At 40.2% G+C, this 17,715-nt stretch overlaps 1 protein-coding gene and 1 long non-coding RNA gene across 2 annotated transcripts in view; one reads left to right on the forward strand and one right to left on the reverse strand.

Annotated features, from left to right (window-relative positions):
• Window positions 1–12,288: 12,288 nt before the first annotated feature.
• LOC148162494 (uncharacterized) lies at window positions 12,289–16,721 on the reverse strand. The gene is made up of 3 exons (XR_015766740.1): window positions 16,557–16,721; window positions 15,322–15,487; window positions 12,289–14,145 (listed from the first exon to the last, which is right to left on the reverse strand). It is a non-coding gene; the product is annotated as an uncharacterized LOC148162494 (long non-coding RNA).
• Window positions 16,722–16,780: 59 nt separating this feature from the next.
• CROT (carnitine O-octanoyltransferase) overlaps window positions 16,781–17,715 on the forward strand; it is a 48,394-nt gene continuing 47,459 nt past the window's right edge. The window contains exons 1-2 of the mRNA XM_088018623.1: window positions 16,781–16,993; window positions 17,534–17,587. The gene's annotated coding sequence lies outside the window, so the exon portion shown is untranslated. The remainder of the gene's footprint in view (window positions 16,994–17,533; window positions 17,588–17,715) is intronic.

The raw sequence follows: 17,715 nt of genomic DNA on the forward strand, positions 1-17,715 counted from the left end.
CAGGTAATTTCCCTTTAGTTTGGGTGTCTGAAGTCTCAGTGATTGTGATCTATTGGGCTGAACTGTCCTGAACTTTCTGGTTTCTTTTTTTTTTTTTTCATTGAGTACCCATCTCTCTCTTTTTTTTATATATATTTTATGTTACGTTATGTTATGTTATCTTACGTTACATTACGTTATGTTATATTATGTTAATCACCATACATTACATCATTGGTTTTTGATGTATTGTTCCATGATTCTTTGTTTGCATATAACACCCCGTACTCCATGCAGAACGTGCCCTCTTTAATACCCATCACCAGGTTAGCCCATCCCCTCCCCCCCCTCCCCTCTAGAACCCTTAGTTTGTTTTTCAGAGTCCATAGTCTCTCATGGTTCGTCTCCCCCTCCGATTTCCCCCTCTTCATTTTTCCATTCCTACTATCTTTTCTTTTTTTTTTTAACATATAATGTATTATTTGTTTCAGAGTTACAGGTCTGTGATTCAACAGTCTTACACAACTCACAGCACTCACCATAGCACATACCCTCCCCAATGTCTATCACCCAGCCACCCCATCCCTCCCAACCCCCACCACTCCAGCAACCCTCAGTTTGTTTTCTGAGATTAAGAATTCCTCATATCAGTGAGATCATATGATACATGTCTTTCTCTGATTGATTTATTTAGCTCAGCATAACCTCCAATTCCATCCATGTCATTGCAAATGGCAAGATTTCATTCCTTTTGATGGCTGCATAATATTCCATTGTGTGTGTGTGTGTGTGTGTGTGTGTGTGTGTGTGTGTGTGTGTGTGTGTGTATACCACATCTTCTTTATTCATTCATCTGTTGATGGACATCTTGGCTCTTTCCATAGTTTGGCTACTATGGACGTTGCTGCTATAAACATCGGGGTGCATGTGCCTGGATCAGTACATTTGTACCTTTGGGGTAAATACCCCAGTAGTGCAATTGCTGGGTCGTAGGGTAGCTCTATTTTCAACTTTTTGAGGAACCTCCATACTCTTTTCCAGAGTGGCTGCACCAGCTTGCATTCCCACCAACAGTGTAGGAGGGTTCCCCTTTCTCCACATCCCCACCAACATCTGTCATTTCCTGACTTGTTAATTTTAGCCATTCTGACTGGTGTGAGGTGGTATATCATTGAGGTTTCGATTTGGATTTCCCTGATGCCAAGCGATGTTGAGCACTTTTTTGTGTGTCTGCTGGCCATTTGGATGTCTTTGGAAAAATGTCTGTTTATGTCTTCTGCCCATTTCTTGATTGGATCATTTGTTCTTTGGGTGTTGAGTTTGATAAGTTCTTTATAGATTTTGGATACTAGCCCTTTATTTGACATGTCATTTGCAAATATCTTCTCCCATTCTGTTGGTTGTCTTTTGGTTTTGTGGACTGTTTCTTTGCTGTGCAAAAGCTTCTTGTCTTGATGAAGTCCCAGTAGTTCATTTTTGCCCTTGCTTCCCCTGCCTTTGGTGATGTTTCTAGGAAGAAGTTGCTGCGGCTGAGGTCGAGGAGGTGGATGCCTGTGTTCTCCTTTAGGATTTTGATGGACTCCTGTCTCACACTGAGGTCTTTCAACCATTTTGAGTCTATTTTTGTGTGTGGTGTAAGGAAATGGTCCAGTTTCATTCTTCTGCATGTGGCTGTCCAATTTCCCAACACCATTTGTTGAAGAGACTGTCTTTTTTCCATTGGACATTCTTTCTTGCTTTGTCGAAGATTAGTTGCCCATAGAGTTGCGGGTCCATTTATGGGCTCTCTATTCTGTTCCATTGATCTGTGTGTCTGTTGTTGTGCCAGTACCATACTGTCTTGATGATAACAGCTTTGTAATAGAGCTTGAAGTCCGGAATTGTGATGCCACCAGCTTTGCGTTTCTTTTTCAACATTCCTCTGGCTATTCGGGGTCTTTTCTGGTTCCATACAAATTTTAGGATTATTTGTTCCATTTCTTTGAAAAAAGAACATTTTTCCATTTCTTTGTGTCTTCCTCAATTTCTTTCATGAGTATTTTGTAGTTTTCTGAGTACAGATTCTTTGCCTCTTTGGTTAGATTTATTCCTAGGTATCTTATGGTTTTGGGTGCAATTGGAAATGGGATTGACTCCTTAATTTCTCTTTCTTCTGTCTTGTTGTTGGTGTATATAAATGCCACTGATTTCTGTGCATTGATTTTATATCCTGCCACTTTACTGAATTCCTGCATGAGTTCTAGCAGTTTTGGGGTGGAATCTTTTGGGTTTTCCACATAAATATCATATCATCTGCAAAGAGTGAGAGTTTGAATTCTTTGCTGATTCGGATGCCTTTGATTTCTTTTTGTTGTCTGATTGCTGTGGCTAGGACTTCTAGTACTATGCTGAATAGCAGTGGTGATGGTGGACATCCCTGCCATGTTCCTGACCTCAGGGGGAAAGCTCTCAGTTTTTCCCCATTGAGAATGATATTCGCTGTGGGTTTTTCATAGATGGCTCTTATGATATTGAGGTATGTACCCTCTATCCTTATACTCCGAAGAGTTTTGATCAAGAAAGGATGCTGTACTTTGTCAAATGCTTTTTCTGCATCTATTGAGAGGATCATATGGTTCTTGTTCTTTCTCTTATTAATGTATTGTATCACATTGATTGATTTGCAGATGTTGAACCAAACTTGCAGCCCAGGAATAAATCCCACTTGGTCGTGGTGAATAATCCTTTTAATGTACTGTTGGATCCTATTGGCTAGTATTTTGGTGAGAATTTTTGCATCCATGTTCATCAAGGATATTGGTCTGTAATTCTCCTTTTTGATGGGGTCTTTGGTTTTGGGATCAAGGTAATGGTGGCCTCATAAAGTGAGTTTCGAAGTTTTCCTTCCATTTCTATTTTTTGGAGCAGTTTCAGAGGAATAGGTATTAATTCTTCTTAAAATGTTTGGTAGAATTCCCCTGGGAAGCCATCTGGCCCTGGGCTCTTGTTTGTTGGGAGATTTTTGGTTACTGCTTCCATTTCCTTAGTGGTTATAGGTCTGTTCAGGTTTTCTATTTCTTCCTGGTTCAGTTTTGCTAGTTGATACATCTCTAGGAATGCATCCATTTCTTCCAGATTATCTAATTTGTTGGCATAGAGTTGCTCATAATATGTTCTTATAATTGTATTTCTTTGGTGTTGGTTGTGATCTCTCCTCTTTCATTCATGATTTTGTTGATTTGGGTCATTTCTCTTTTCTTTTTGATAAGTCTGGCCAGGTGCTTATTGATCTTATTAATTCTTTCAAAGAACCAGCTCCTAGTTTTGTTGATCTGTTCTACTGTTCTTTTGATTTCTGTTTCATTGATTTCTGCTCTGATCTTTATTATTTCTCTTCTCCTGCTGGGTTTAGGCTTTACTTGCTGTTCTTTCTCCAGCTCCTTTAGATGTAGGATTAGGTTGTGTGTTTGAGAACTTTCTTGTTTCTTGAGAAAGGCTTGTATCGCTATATACTTTCCTTTTAGGACTGCCTTTGCTGCATCCCAAAGATTTTGAACAGTTGTGTTTTCATTTTCATTGGTTTCCATGAATTTTTTAAGTTCTTTAATTTTCTGATTGACCCATTCATTCTTTAGTAGGATGCTCTTTAGCTTCCATGCATTTGAGTTCTTTCCGAGTTTCCTTTTGTGATTGAATTCTACTTTCAAAGCATTGTGTCCAAAAATATGCAGGGAATGATCCATACCTTTGGTACCGGTGGAGACCTGATTTGTGACCTAGGATGTGATCTATTCTGGAGAATGTTTCATGGGCACTAGAGAAGAATGTGTATTCTGTTGCTTTGGGATGTAATGTTCTGAATATATCTGTGAAGTCCATTTGGTCCAGTGTGTCATTTAAAGTCTTTATTTCCTTGTTGATCTTTGCTTAGATGATCTGTCCATTTCAGTGAGGGGGGTGTTAAAGTCCCCTACTACTATTGTTCTGTTGTTGATGTGTTTCTTTGCTTTTGTTATTAATTGGCTTATATAATTGGCTGCTCCCATGTTAGGGGCATAGATAATTTACAATTGTTAGATCTTCTTGTTGGATAGACCCTTTAAGTAGGATATAGTGTCCTTCCTCATCTCTTATTATAGTCTTTGGTTTAAAATCTAATTTGTCTGATGTAAGGAATGCCACCCCAGTTTTCTTTTGGTGTCCATTAGCATGGTACATGGTTTTCCACCCCCTCACTTTCAATCTGGGGGTGTCTTTGGGTCTAAAATGAGTCTCTTGCAGACAGCATATCAATGGGTCTTTTTTTATCCAATCTGATAGCCTGTGTCTTTTGATTGGGGCATTTAGCCCATTTACATTCAGGGTAACTATTGAAAGATATGAATTTAGTGCCATTGTATTGCCTGTAAGGTGACTGTTACTGTATATTATCTGTGTTCCTTTCTGGTCTGTGTTACTTTTAGGCTCTCTCTTTGCTTAGAGGACCCCTTTCAAGATTTCTTGGAGGGCTGGTTTTGTGTTTGCGAATTCCTTTAGTTTTTGTTTGTCCTGGAAGCTTTTTATCTCTCCTTCTATTTTCAGTGACAGCCCAGCTGGATGTAGTATTCTTGGCTGCATATTTTCTCATTTAGTGCTCTGAATATATCATGCCAGTCCTTTCTGGCCTGCCAGGTCTCTGTGGATAGGTCTGTTGCCAATCTGATGTTTCTACCATTGTAAGTTACAGACCTCTTGTCCCGAGCTGCTTTCAGGATTTTCTCTTTGTCTCTGAGACTCATAAGTTTTACTATTAGATGTCAGGGTGTTGACCTATTTTTATTGATTTTGAGGGGGGTTCTCTGTGCCTCCTGGATTTTGATGCCTGTTTCCTTCCCCAAATAAGGGAAGTTCTCTGCTATAATTTGCTCCAATATACCTTCTGCCCCCCTCTCTCTTTCTTCTTCTTCTAGGATCCTAATTATTCCAATATTGTTTCATCTTATGGTATCACTTATCTCTCGAATTCTGCCCTCGTGATCTAGTAGTTATTTATCTCTTTTTCTCAGCTTCTTTATTTTCCATCATTTGGTTTTCTATATCACTAATTCTCTCTTCTGCCTCATTTATCCAAGCAGTTAGAGCCTCCATTTTTGATTGCACCTCATGAATAGCCTTTTCAATTTCGACTTGGTTAGATTTTAGTTCTTTTATTTCTCCAGAAAGGGCTTCTCTAATATCTTCCACGCTTCTTTCAAGCCCAGCTAATATCTTTATAATCATCATTCTGAACTCTAGTTCCGACATATTACTATGTCTGTATTGATTAGGTCCCTGGCAGTCGGTACAGCCTCTTGTTCTTTCTTCTGTGGTGAGTTTTTCCATCTTGTCATTTTGTCCAGAGGAGAACAGATGAATGAGAGAACAAAATGCTAACAGGGTAACAATGACCCCAGAAAAATATACACTAAACAAATCAGAAGAGACCGGAAACAAGGGGAAAAGAAAGGGATAGAAACAGAAAAGAAAAAAAAAAAAAAGGAAAAGAGAAACAAAAAAGAATATGACCAAATATGATCAGGCTGGTAAATAGATCAGTGGCACATACTAGATTTTGGGTATATTTTGGTCTGTTAGAAGAAACTGCCTCCCAAAATTTTAAAGAAAGAAAAGCTTATATATGTACAAAAATAAGGGTAAATACGATAAAGGGATGGAATATGACTGGAATATGACTGTAAAGATGAAAATTATAAAAGATTTATAAAAGGAATTGATAGATACTAAGAAGGTGATTGAAAAAAAGAAGAGAAATTAAAAAAAAGGGGGGCGAGAATGTGATCAGGCAGGAGACTAGAATAAAGCCATACACTAGAGATTTAGGGTATATTTTGGTCTGTTAGAAGAAACTGTATCCCAAAATTTTAAAGAGAAAATAACATATATATACACCAGAAATAAGGTTAACTACTATGAAGTGATAGAATCTGATTCTAAAAATGAAAAATAAAAAAGATTTTTTAAAAAAGGGATTGATAAGATGTTTGAAAAAGGGAAAAAGAAAAACTCAAAAACAAAAAAAAGAAAATTAAAAAAATTAACTTTGAAAGACTGAAGAATCATGGTAAAAAAGCCATGAATTCTATGTGCAGTATTCCTCTAGCGCTGGAGTTCTGCTGTTCTCATTGATCGGTAAACTTGGTCTTGGCTGGCTGTTCTTGCTGATCTTCTGGGGGCAGGGTCTGTTGCCGTGGTTCCCAAATGTCTTTGCGGGAGGTGGAATTGCCCTGCTCTTGTCGCTCCGGGCTAAGCAAGCTGCTTGGGTTTGCTCTCAGGAGCTTTTTTCCCTGCAACTTTTGGTACAGCTTTGGAGGATAAGAGTGAAAATGGTGGCCTCCCAAACTCTGCCCAGGAGGAGCTGAGAACTCGGGTCCCACTCTTCAGTGTGCCCCTAGAGCAAAGCAGTCAGTCACTCCTGTCTCCCTGGTCTCGGGCCGCACTCTGTGCTCACCCGGCCTGTGACCGAGCATTTCTATCTCTGGCACCCGACCCGGTGTCGAGTCTCCAAACCCAGCAGATCCCTGTGGTGCGCTCCCGCGCCGCTCCTCCCGGGGGAGGAAGGGGAGTCTCCCCGGATCTGCCGCTTGTTGGGTCCCTGCTGGAGGAGCAGTGGCCCGACTGTGTCGTGGATCATGGTTTATGGCAACCCCAAGCTGAGAGCCCACTCGTGGGCTCCGTCTCTGCAGCCGGCTTCCCCGCTCCAATACCCGGGAGCTCTGCCGCACTCGGGCACCCCTGGTCTTTCTGTGACCCCAAGGGTCCTGAGACCACACTGTCCCACGAGGGTTCCACCTCCCGCTTAGCCACTGGAGGGACGTCCCTCAGGGGAGCCGACTTCTAAAAGTTCCGATTTTGTGCTCCGCGCTCTATCACTTGCCAGAAGTGGCCGACGGAGGCCCCCTCCCCCGCCGTCTATCTTTCCAAATATCGCCTCGGATTCACTTCTCCGCATGTCCTACCTTCCAGAAAGTGGTAGCTTTTCTGTTCAAAGATTTGCTGCTATTCTTTTCTTTGATCTCCTGTTGAGTTAGTAGGTGTTCAGAATGGTTTGATCCCTATTCAGCTGAATTCCTGAGACCAGACGAAATTTTGGTCTCCTACTCCTCCGCCATCTTGCTCCTCCATCCCCTAGCCCTCAATTTTTAAAAGACACATCATATTCTCCAGTTATTTTCACATGGACATTTGTTTCTGAACTCTTTAACTACATACACTTTTTCTCCCTCTTGGTTTTTCCTTTTCCATCCATCTCATTACGCAGGATTTGAAAGCGTTTTCAACAAAAAAGGTAAGAAAGTATTTATGTAGGGCAAAGGACACTATGTGATCAAAATTTTGCTGAGTTTCCTGCTAGCTATAGCTTAAAGGAAATCCAGTAAGTTATTTAAATTTCATTATCAGAAAGGAGGAACCATACCAAAGCTTTCCCTGAACTCAAACCTAAAAAAATTTTAATGTGGGGCATAATAGAGGATATTGTAAGTGACGTAACACTACATTCTTAACATGTTTATAGCATATATCAAATTACTTGTGGTTGTTTTTTGAGAAGGCCTCCAATAAAGCTGAAGGCAAAACAGTGACATAAACCTAGGGAAGATGATGCTTTAAAAAATTCACCTATAGTTCCCCGCAGAATTTTACACATTCTGTAGATGCTAAATAACGACTTGTTTGACCTCTTTAAGGGAACTTTCACAATACTGCTTCTTAAAACCTACTGATGGAAGTCTGTCATGTTTTTTTCCTTAGGGCACCTAAGTAATCAAGGAGAACTGGGGATGTAGAGAAAGCCAGCTCTCTAAATTCATAAAGTTTTAATCATTGGTTATGTATATGGTTTTATTTTTCCTCCACCAAAAAAAAAAAAAAAAGTATCACATTTGGAATTCCCACTGACAGGAAACAAGAATTTGGTTCTTAGGGGCGCCTGGGCGGCTCAGTGGGTTAAGCATCCGCCTTCAGCTCAGGTCATGATCCCTGGGTCCTGGGATTGAGCCCCACATCAGGCTCCTTGCTCCTCGGGAAGCCTGCTTCTCCCTCTGCCTGCTGCTCTCCCTGCTTGTGCTAGCTCTTTCTGTGTCAAAAATAAATAAAATCTTTAAAAAAAAAAAAAGAATTTGGTTGTTAGGCTGAGAAGATACTGGTTACACTGCATTAGAAAAGATTTTGAGATCGATCCTGGCCTTTGGCAGACCTCTCAGTATGTTCAAGTACCAACCTAAGTCACTTTGGTTCCAAGGCCAAACAGCGTGGTTGAACCTCCCTCTTTTCACGTATTTACCTAGACCAGGGTTTCTTAACCTCAGCACTATTGACATTTTGGGTCAGATAATTATTTTTGTTGGATATTTAGCAGCATCTCTGGTCTCTCCCCACTAAATGTCAATAACACCTCCACTTACCATTGTGATCGTTGGAAATATTTCCAAAAATATTTTGGTGGGCAAAATCACCCCATTTTGAAAATTATTGCTTTAGAATATGCTGAGACAGCTACCAGGTGGTACCAGCTAAGCCACTTTATGGCCAGATTTTAGTTGTTAGGATAAGTTTGTATTGTCATTTCTACACACTTGCCTTAAAATTCCTGTTTGTATTCCTTTTGAAAATTTAAGTTTGTCTTCATTGAACTAAAAAAAGGGAATTTCCTTGATTTAGGTGGGGACTTCAGCACTTCAACGGACAGTAAGAGTTACCACAGAGAAGAACCCAAGGTACAGAATAAGGAGATACAGGGAGAGCTGTAGATGCTGAAGTTCTCTCTTAAAAAACTCACTACTTTTTCTCCCTGAAATTTCATATGATAGTTATATTTTCTTTGAAGCCTCATATAAACTTTCTCTTGAGCTCCAGATTTGTACACCCAAATAATTACTGAACACAGCCTCTGAATTTTCAAGACCACTCAACATCAACATAGTGCCTTTGAGCCAAGTTGGGAAGCCTGGCTACAAATCACATGTGTCCTGTGAGCTTTAGGCTCACATGAGGTGATGTGCCCCAGAGGTATAACAAGACAGAAATAAAAATGAAAAGACAAAGATTGTTCAAGAGGTCCCGTGAATTCAGAGAAAGAGAAAGCTTAAAGGAAAGCACAAATATACTAGCTGAGATGGGACATTTTATTACTTTTTTAAAAAATTTATTAATTTATTTGAGAGAGAGGGAGAGAGTGAGAGAGGACACAAGCGGGGGCAGGGGCAGAGGGAGAGGGAGAACCAGGCTCCCGGCTGTGCAAGGAGCCCAACGCGGAAGTGATGCGGGGCTCTGCTCGATCCCAGGACCCTGAGATCATGACCAGAGCTGAAGGCAGTTGCTTAACCGACTGAGCCATCCAGGCGCCCCAAGAGATGGGACAGTTTAAAGATACTGAATGTATAGAATTCAAGTAAAGCTAGACAGGGACTATCAGTACAGAAGAAATCAGTAGTTGTTAGAAGTTTCAACAAGGAACACATGGTTCCACTTGGCTCTAATAAAAAATGAAATTACTTCTTCAAAGAAGCATACTAACCTTATGAGTTTGTGTTTGAAAAGTAACCAGTAACTGGAAAGAGAATAAGGAAAGGGATTTGTATTTAATTAATTTCACTATAATAGAGATCTTATTCATATACTGTGTATATCTCAAGTCGCTTATATGTTAATATGTTTAGATAAACTTGACAAGGCTTTGAACCTTTTTAGCATGCTATTATGGGGGATGCTAAAGGGGGATGCTACTATGAGGGAAGGTAAGTTTGATATTTGAAGCAGAAATGGAAATCTTCCTTCAGCTTCTTGATATTAAAGATGGTAGTACAAACATCACACCATGCTTTGTTTGCCTCTGCTTTGTAATAGAAGGATTGTCAAGAATATGACAATAACTGATGCTTGATCCTGAGTATGTAGAACATAATTTCATATCTCTTTGGCAATTCAGAAGGTCCTTGAGATTATGCAACATCTCCGATCTTTATAAACATCAATTATCTTGGTATACACTAAACATAAATTCCAGTTATTTGTGCTTCCAATTTTTTTAAGTTCCATAATTACAAGGAAGTGTGACATAGCAGGTGACTTCACCTCATCTCATGGCTGACATAAAAATCCTTCTAATAAAACTTTCAAAAAGTTCTTGGTAATTTTAAGTGTTAGTGTTTAGTCACAAGAATGATAGACAAAAAACAAGCAAGGAAACAAAACAAAACAAAAAAATGGAAGCTCAGAGGAGTTGCAAATTGGTAAAGGTACTGTGATGAAAAAATAGAGAATAACATGACGCCTTCCCTTCTGTACAAACCCATAATGAAGTTCCCTCTGTTTGGTGTATGGTATCCTTTCTAAAAACTGAAGGATAGAAAAAAAAAACAAAACAAACAAACCAGAAAATCATGCAGAATGATGGTTAAGTACCCAGAATTATTTTATTATTATTTTTTAGATTATTTATTTATTTGACAGAGAAAGAGAGAGAGCACAAGTAGGCAGAGGAAAAGGGAGAAGCAGGCTCCCTGCTGAGCAGAGAGCCCAATGCGGGGCTCGATCCCAGGACCCTGAGATCATGACCTGAGCCAAAGGCAGCCACTTAACCGACTGAGCCACCCAGGCACCCCAGAATTATTTTAAATAATACAATGCCTTCAATATACTTCAAAGAAAATATACACGTATTTTAATACACAAAGTACATTATAAGATATGTATCAAAATATGAGGTATAAATAAGAAATGCAAATTTAAAAAGACAAAATATTCAGTGTATTACAAAAAGGTAACAAAATAAAAGTCATTCTCAAAATCTGACATTTTCCTCTAAGCACTTAATGTTGATTGATAGACAGTTTTTATGTTAGTAGAACATTTCATATTGTTGATTATAAAAACACAACTAAAAATGGAAAAATATTCCTAAAACTAAAACAAGTTCAGTTTCAAATGTCAGTAAACATGATGAAATATAATCAGGGAGATCACGCACAATTCCATGGTAACCAGTTTTTCAAATGACTTTCAAAGTTAGATTCTTGTTTAGTATACGTGCTGCCGAAGCGAGCACCAAAGTTAGATTCTTGATAATACTATTTGCCTTGTAGCCTACGGCCTGATGATTGGCCCTAACTGATGTTTTTCTAGAGGGCTGATCACAGCACTTTCTTAGTAAACTATAGTTATTTAAAAACTAAATGGAATAAGACTGGTGTCCTTTTGAGGATACATATACATTATTTCTATTATCTTATTTCTCTTGTTTCTCTTATTCTTTATCTGGGGAAAGATCCCCTAGATAGCCATTAACATGAATATTATGCCATATATAGATTATAAACCTAGTGTTATTAACAAATATTCACATTAAACTTCACGTTTGTAAATACCTTTTTCTTCATAACAATTGTATAAATGGAGATATAGCTGCATGATACTGGAAAGAACGAAGAACACTGGTATTTCCAGTTCACTAACTAGATTAGATTGGTTTCTCAGAAGCATAATCTAGATGAAAAGTCAATATATATATACTAAATCAAATTTGGTGTATATTCTGGTGTCCCTAGCTATCCTGCAAAATGTTAGGTCCTTGGAAACACGGAAATCCAAAATAGCCAAATCGATCTTGAAAAAAAGACCCACAAAGTCAGAGAACTCAGACTTCCATATTTTAAAATTTAACTGTAATAATCAAGACAACGTGGTACTGGCATAGAATAGACACATAGATGAACAAATGAGAGTTGAGAGTGCAGAAATAAGCCTTAACATTTATACTCCATTGACTTTTGACAAAGGAGCCAAGCCAGTTTTACGAGGAAAGAATGTTTTCAACAAATGATTCTGGGACAACTGGATTTCCACATGTAAAAGAGTGAATTTGGACCCCTTCCTCACACCACACATAAAAAGTAACTTACGGTGAATCATAGGCATAAGTACAAGAGCCAAAATGGTAAAACTCTTAGAAGAAAACACCCGAGTATATCTTTATGATCTTAGCTTAGGTAATGACTTCTTAGTTACACTGTCAAAATTACAAGTGATATTAGACTGATTAGGACATCATTAAAATTAAAAACATCTGTGGTTCAAAGGACACTATCAAGAAAGTGAAAAGACAATACACAGGATGGAAGGAAAATATTTGCAAATCATTTATCTGATAAGATTTATATCCAGAATATACAAAGAACTCTTAAAACTCAACAACAAAAAGACAAGCCAGTTTAAAAAAAAATGGGTAAAAAATCTGAATAGATATTTCTCCAAAGATACACAACTGGTCAATAAGCACAGGAAAAGATGCTCAACATCATTAGTCTTCATAGAAATGCAAATTAAAACCACAACGAACTCACACTTCACATCTACTAGGGTGGCTATAACCAAAAGGACATACAATGACAAGTGTTACTGTTATATTGTTACTGTTTTTATGGTGTGGAGAAATTGGAACCTTGATTCTTTGTTGGTGGGAATGTAAAATGGTGCAGTTGCTGTGGTGGAAAGCAGCGTGGCAGTTTCTAAAAGTGTTAAACATAGAGTTAGTATATGACCCAACAATTCCGCTCCTAGGTATGAAAACATATGCTCACACAAAAACTTGTACAGCAGCAGCATTATTTTGATAACCAAGAGATAGAAACAATCCAAATGCCTGTCAACTGACAAATTGATAAAATGTGGTATATCCATACAATGTGATATCATTCAACCATAAAAAGAAATGAAGTACAGGTAGATGCTACAACATGGATAAATCTTGAAAACATGATGCGAAGTGAAAGAAGCCAGTCACAAAAGACCTATGGTATGATCCTATTCACATGAAGTGTCTAGAATAGGCAAATCTATAGAGACAGAAAGTAGATTAATGGTTGCATAAGGGGGAAGGTAGGAGTTGGGGGGTTGGTGAGGAATGACTGCTGATGGGTACAATGTGCTCTTTGGGGAGTGATAAAAATGTTCTAAAATTCAATTATGGTGACTGCATAACCCTGTAAATACAGTAAAAGCCACTGATTACATACTTCAAATGGGCAAACTATGGTATGTAAATTATATCTTGATAAGGCTTTACATTTTTTAAAAATGTTATGTTCTGTTTAGTAATAAGGAATTTTATATCAGATATAAAACATCACAGTTACCTTAACTCTTCCCCAGGATTCTGGTGGTAAATTTTTATATACAGTAAATATCATCAAAGGCAATCCCAAAACATTGATCAGTGCCAAAAAGAGGCTCCCTGTGTGTTCATCTGTCGTTGGTAGTGGAGTTAATTTTTAGTCTCTGGTTGGTCTCTTTGCATCCAGCATGCTTTAGTTTGCTGTTGGTTGCTTCCAAAATGACCACCTTTTTACTGTCCTCCCCATTAAAAATAAAAGATCACATAATTATCTCTTCAATATGTTCATTTTATGCATTGGGATGAAAGTAAAGATCTATCCCATAGATTAGAGCTATTTATACATTACGTCATTACTTCTTAGTGATGGAGGCAAGCCATGTCTGAGGACCCAAATAGGGTCCCATGGGAAAAGTGAAGAGGGTCCTTGGCTTTGTGCAGGATAGAAATAAAACCCAAGCCAGGAAGACATGAAAGCAGAGTTTAATGAATAGCGTAAGTGATACCATATAGTAGATGGAGTGTCTGGGAGGCTCAGAAAAGGAGAAGTGAATTTCTCCATTGAGATTAGGGTTTTATACTGGAAAGGGGTCCAGGGTATGGTTCCTTCAGGAATTCAGGTTAGGCTCTCTTCCTCAGCGCTGCCTGAGGAGGTGGCAGCCATCTGTTACTGGGCATCATGGATGCCCTCAGACCTCTGGTGAAGCCCAAGATCGTTAAAAAGAGGATCAAGAAGTTCATTTGGCACCAGTCAGACCGGTATGTCAAAATTAAGCACAACTGGTGGAAACCCAGAGGCAGTGATGATAGAGTGCATAGAAGATTCAAGGGCCAGATCTTGATACTCAACATTGATTGTTGAGTTGCCCAGTGGCTTCTGGAAGTTTCTAGTCCACAGTGTCAAGGAGCTTGAAGTGCTGCTGATGTGCAACAAATCTTAGTGTGCAGAGATTGCTCACGATGTCTCCTCTGAGAACTGCAAAGCCACTGTGGAAAGAGCAGCCCAGCCGGCCACCAGAGCCACCAATCCCAATGCCAGGCTGCACAGTGAAGAAAATGAATAGACAGCTTATGTGCACCTCATATTTGTGTTAATAAAGCCATAAAACTACCACACACACAAAAATAGGAATACAGGTTAGGGTCCCATCAAAGGTGAGTGTCCAATGAACAACAGGTATAACTCCGTAAATCACTGAAGAGGCTACTGGCACCAGTGTCCACTGCGGTTTGTTCTTAAGATGTTATAAGGTGTATGGGGGCCCCAGACAAAACTCAGAAAATGATCACCTTTCTTGCTTCCCACCCCTGGAGTGGGAACATAGCTTCTTCGGTTTACTCAGATGCAAGATGAAATATAGAACATGAGTAAATGGGGCCTAGCAGAGAAACAGCAGAGATAGAGCTTTTCTAAAATGGAGTCCCTTCAGTTTTCTATCTCATGAAAGTTACAAGTCTTAGCAGTAAGCTAGATGTGCAGATGGAAATGCAAACTTCTCGTAGCTTTGTACTTTTTATTATGGAACTCATCTAGACTTGTCCATAAGGGCTTTTTCTGTTTGTAGTATAGTGAGAAAAAGCTATGTAGGACTAAAAATGAAAGCTCTTTTATGGCGACTTAAAAAAACTTATTACCACCACTTACAGTACCTACAAGTTTTTGTTCAGAAAAGTATTTTGATTCACAATCAGTTTTTAATCTTGGGACAACTTGTTATCAATGTACTTCATGTGCCTGAAACATTGTCCTTTTAGCCAATAACACCCACATCATTCTAGGAAATGCAAAGTAGTTCAAGTTTAACCTGAACATAACATAATTTGGAATCAACCATTAAAATACATATTACTCATTTTGAAGAAAAATCACTTATATGCTTTTTAGGCTATGGGTACATACACTTACCAGTATAACATATTTTAAAAGGTTACATTTTTTGCTCTACACATTCAAGTCTCTGTTCCTGTCATTTTCATTCAGTCCACATTTTTTTCCCCTTCCAAGAATCCAGGAATCTTTACAGAAAAGATTCCTGGATAAATCAATATCCAGGGTAGGAGACAGTGAAGGTAAGAGACCCTAAATTCTATGCCACCAACAGGCATTAAACATGCACAAACTTTTTAAGAGGTGCCAAAACTCAGCAGGAAGAAGAAAAAACTACAATGAAGGCTTTTGAGCAGTTTTTAAAAATTACTCTGTTTAAGAATACTACCTTGTGGGGCGTCTGGGTGGCTCAGTCGATAAGCGTCTGCCTTTGGCTCAGGTCATGATCCCAGGGTCCTGGAATCGAGCCCCGCATCGGGCTCCCGGCTCTGCGGGAAGACTGCTTCTCCCTCTCCCACTCCCCCTGCTTGTGTTCCCTCTCTCGCTGTGTCTCTCTGTCACATAAATAAATAAAAATTTAAAAAAAGAATACTACCTTGTAAGCCAATTTTAATGTTATCCAGAACACAGCATTTACATACTTTGAGATATGTTCTTTATCACAGCTTCAGAAATAACTACTACAAGTAATTTACAATTTCGTATCTGAAGACTTTTTGGCCTGGTATATCTCAGAATTCAGAACTTCTATTAGAAAGGTGTGCAGTCATATATTATGCAACACCTCCAGCAAGGGTTGGAGCTGCTCTGTAATTAAACACGTTAATAGTTCCGTAGAAAACTTACGACTATTCACACCAAGTGAATATCCGATTATACACGGCTTCAATTGCGTTCAGGTCAGATTTAACCAGTAAGGGAGTTAGGAAAGACAGATAAAGGACTGGGACCTGTAAAGACATGTTTATCTGAAATCCGGTTCTTTATAATTGATACCTGGTTCAGAGCCAGTGTAAACGATTGGTCTTTTCTTCCACAAAAAGGAAACAATGTATTTAAAATGAAAACCGAAACAGTATCTTTTGTTTCAAAAGGGAAATGTAAAATAGACTAGCCTGTGAGACTAAGTTAATTACATTATGATCCTCTTGAACTTGTCTAGCTCCACTTTGGTTAAAAACTCCCATTTTTTGGCACAATAGGAAAAGATTAACCCCAGGCTTGTAGGGTGAGCATCCCTCGGGGCTTCACGGAGCTTGGGATCAGGAAGAAGTGTAGAAGGGTAGGGAAGCCAGGCATGCTGCAGAGTGCTCCAGCATTATCTACGCTGGGCCAACTTCAGTCTCAGCTGGATAAAGGAAAAGAGAGTAAGTAGAGATCTTTGCGGTTACTGCTCTCTTGCCAGCAGGACACAGAGTGAACAAGATTCTCTTCAGAGGCATTAGTATAAATTCTTGCTTGGGGGTTGCAAAAAGAGTCTCACTGTTACGGGGGAGGAGCGACTGGTAAGCCAGAGCTGGGGCTAGAAGAGGAAGGGAAACAGGGCGCCGGGTCTTGCACAAAGTGGGTGAAAACGAGTCTAAGCCACCAGTTCCTGAATCGGTCCCAGAGGTTTAAGTGTACCTGCGTGGGTGCAGCACTGCGGGACCCGAGTCTCCGCGGTAACCCCTGACCCGGCCTGGTGCTCCACCTGCAACAAGTAGTTAACTGCTACGCCGCAGGGCTTGGGCAGTTCCTCGCGCGTCCGGGAAGCCTTTCCCAGGCGCGCAGCCTATACCCGACCTCTCTGCGGAGGACGCCCACGGGAGGAGGGGCTGGGTCCTCCCAGACCGCAGGCCTGGCGGGTCCCCGGCTTCAAGTACCGGGCGGGACCCTCGCGGCTTTCCATCCAATCGTCGTTCTCCGGTGACCGCGGGGCGGGACCCTCGCGGCTTTCCGTCCAATTCCCGCTCTTCAGCTAGCGGCTGTGGCGGAGTAGGTGGAGCGCAAGCGGCGAGGACCCGCAGGCCCAACGAGACAGCGCTCTCTTCCAACCCGAAACCTTGGGCATCGTGGGAGAAAGTTAAGTTGCTTAGAATAGAGTTAAATAGAGTACAACGGCGGAAGTGCCAGGGCTCGGCGGGAGCGTCGTGTTGTCAGGCATGTTGCCTGCGGGGGTCGGAGGTTGGGCCGCCGGGCTGGTCCGTAGCGCTGCTTATTTAGATTTCTCTCACTTGGCTTCTTGAGTGTACGGAGCTGCTCTTGGTGTGGTGGGAGGAGGCTGAGCTCTCGTCGCACTCTGCACCCCCGTTTTCTCCAGCCGAGCTTTGAACTCCTTGTCGCCCTGAGACCGGGCACCGGGAGGCACTTTGTGTGATGAGAGTGTGGTTGTCCGAAGCCTGGTTAATCCTACAGTAATTGTTAGCCAGCTCTTTTTAGCAGATGAAGTTTGTACGTGTTTGCTGTGATTCCCAACAGTTTAAGTCTTGGGGTTCCCAGTCTCTAGATTTTTTGTCTTCCACCAGTTTTTGTTAAAATCCCCCGCACCCCCTGCAGTTGTCAAGCTTGTTTTTTCCTTTCCACGGTCACCAGCCTAGTTCAAACCCCTGTGTTCTCAAAACAGGATTGTTGCAGCAAGCTCCTGGCAGTCCTAAACAGTTCATCTTGGTGTAACGGTATGTGATACTATGTTTTACTTACTTTCCTGATTCTGTTTTCCATTTTATTTTCATGGTTTACATTTTATTGCCCCGAGGAAGCCTACTGTAATTAATTCCAGTGGCATCATTTTCTTAATGCATAT

Source organism: Eumetopias jubatus, unplaced genomic scaffold (assembly GCF_037043125.1).
Source record: "Eumetopias jubatus isolate StellerSeaLion01/CBP00866 unplaced genomic scaffold, mEumJub1_p1.0 scaffold_14, whole genome shotgun sequence".
In the NCBI taxonomy this organism is placed as follows: Eukaryota; Metazoa; Chordata; class Mammalia; order Carnivora; family Otariidae; genus Eumetopias; species Eumetopias jubatus.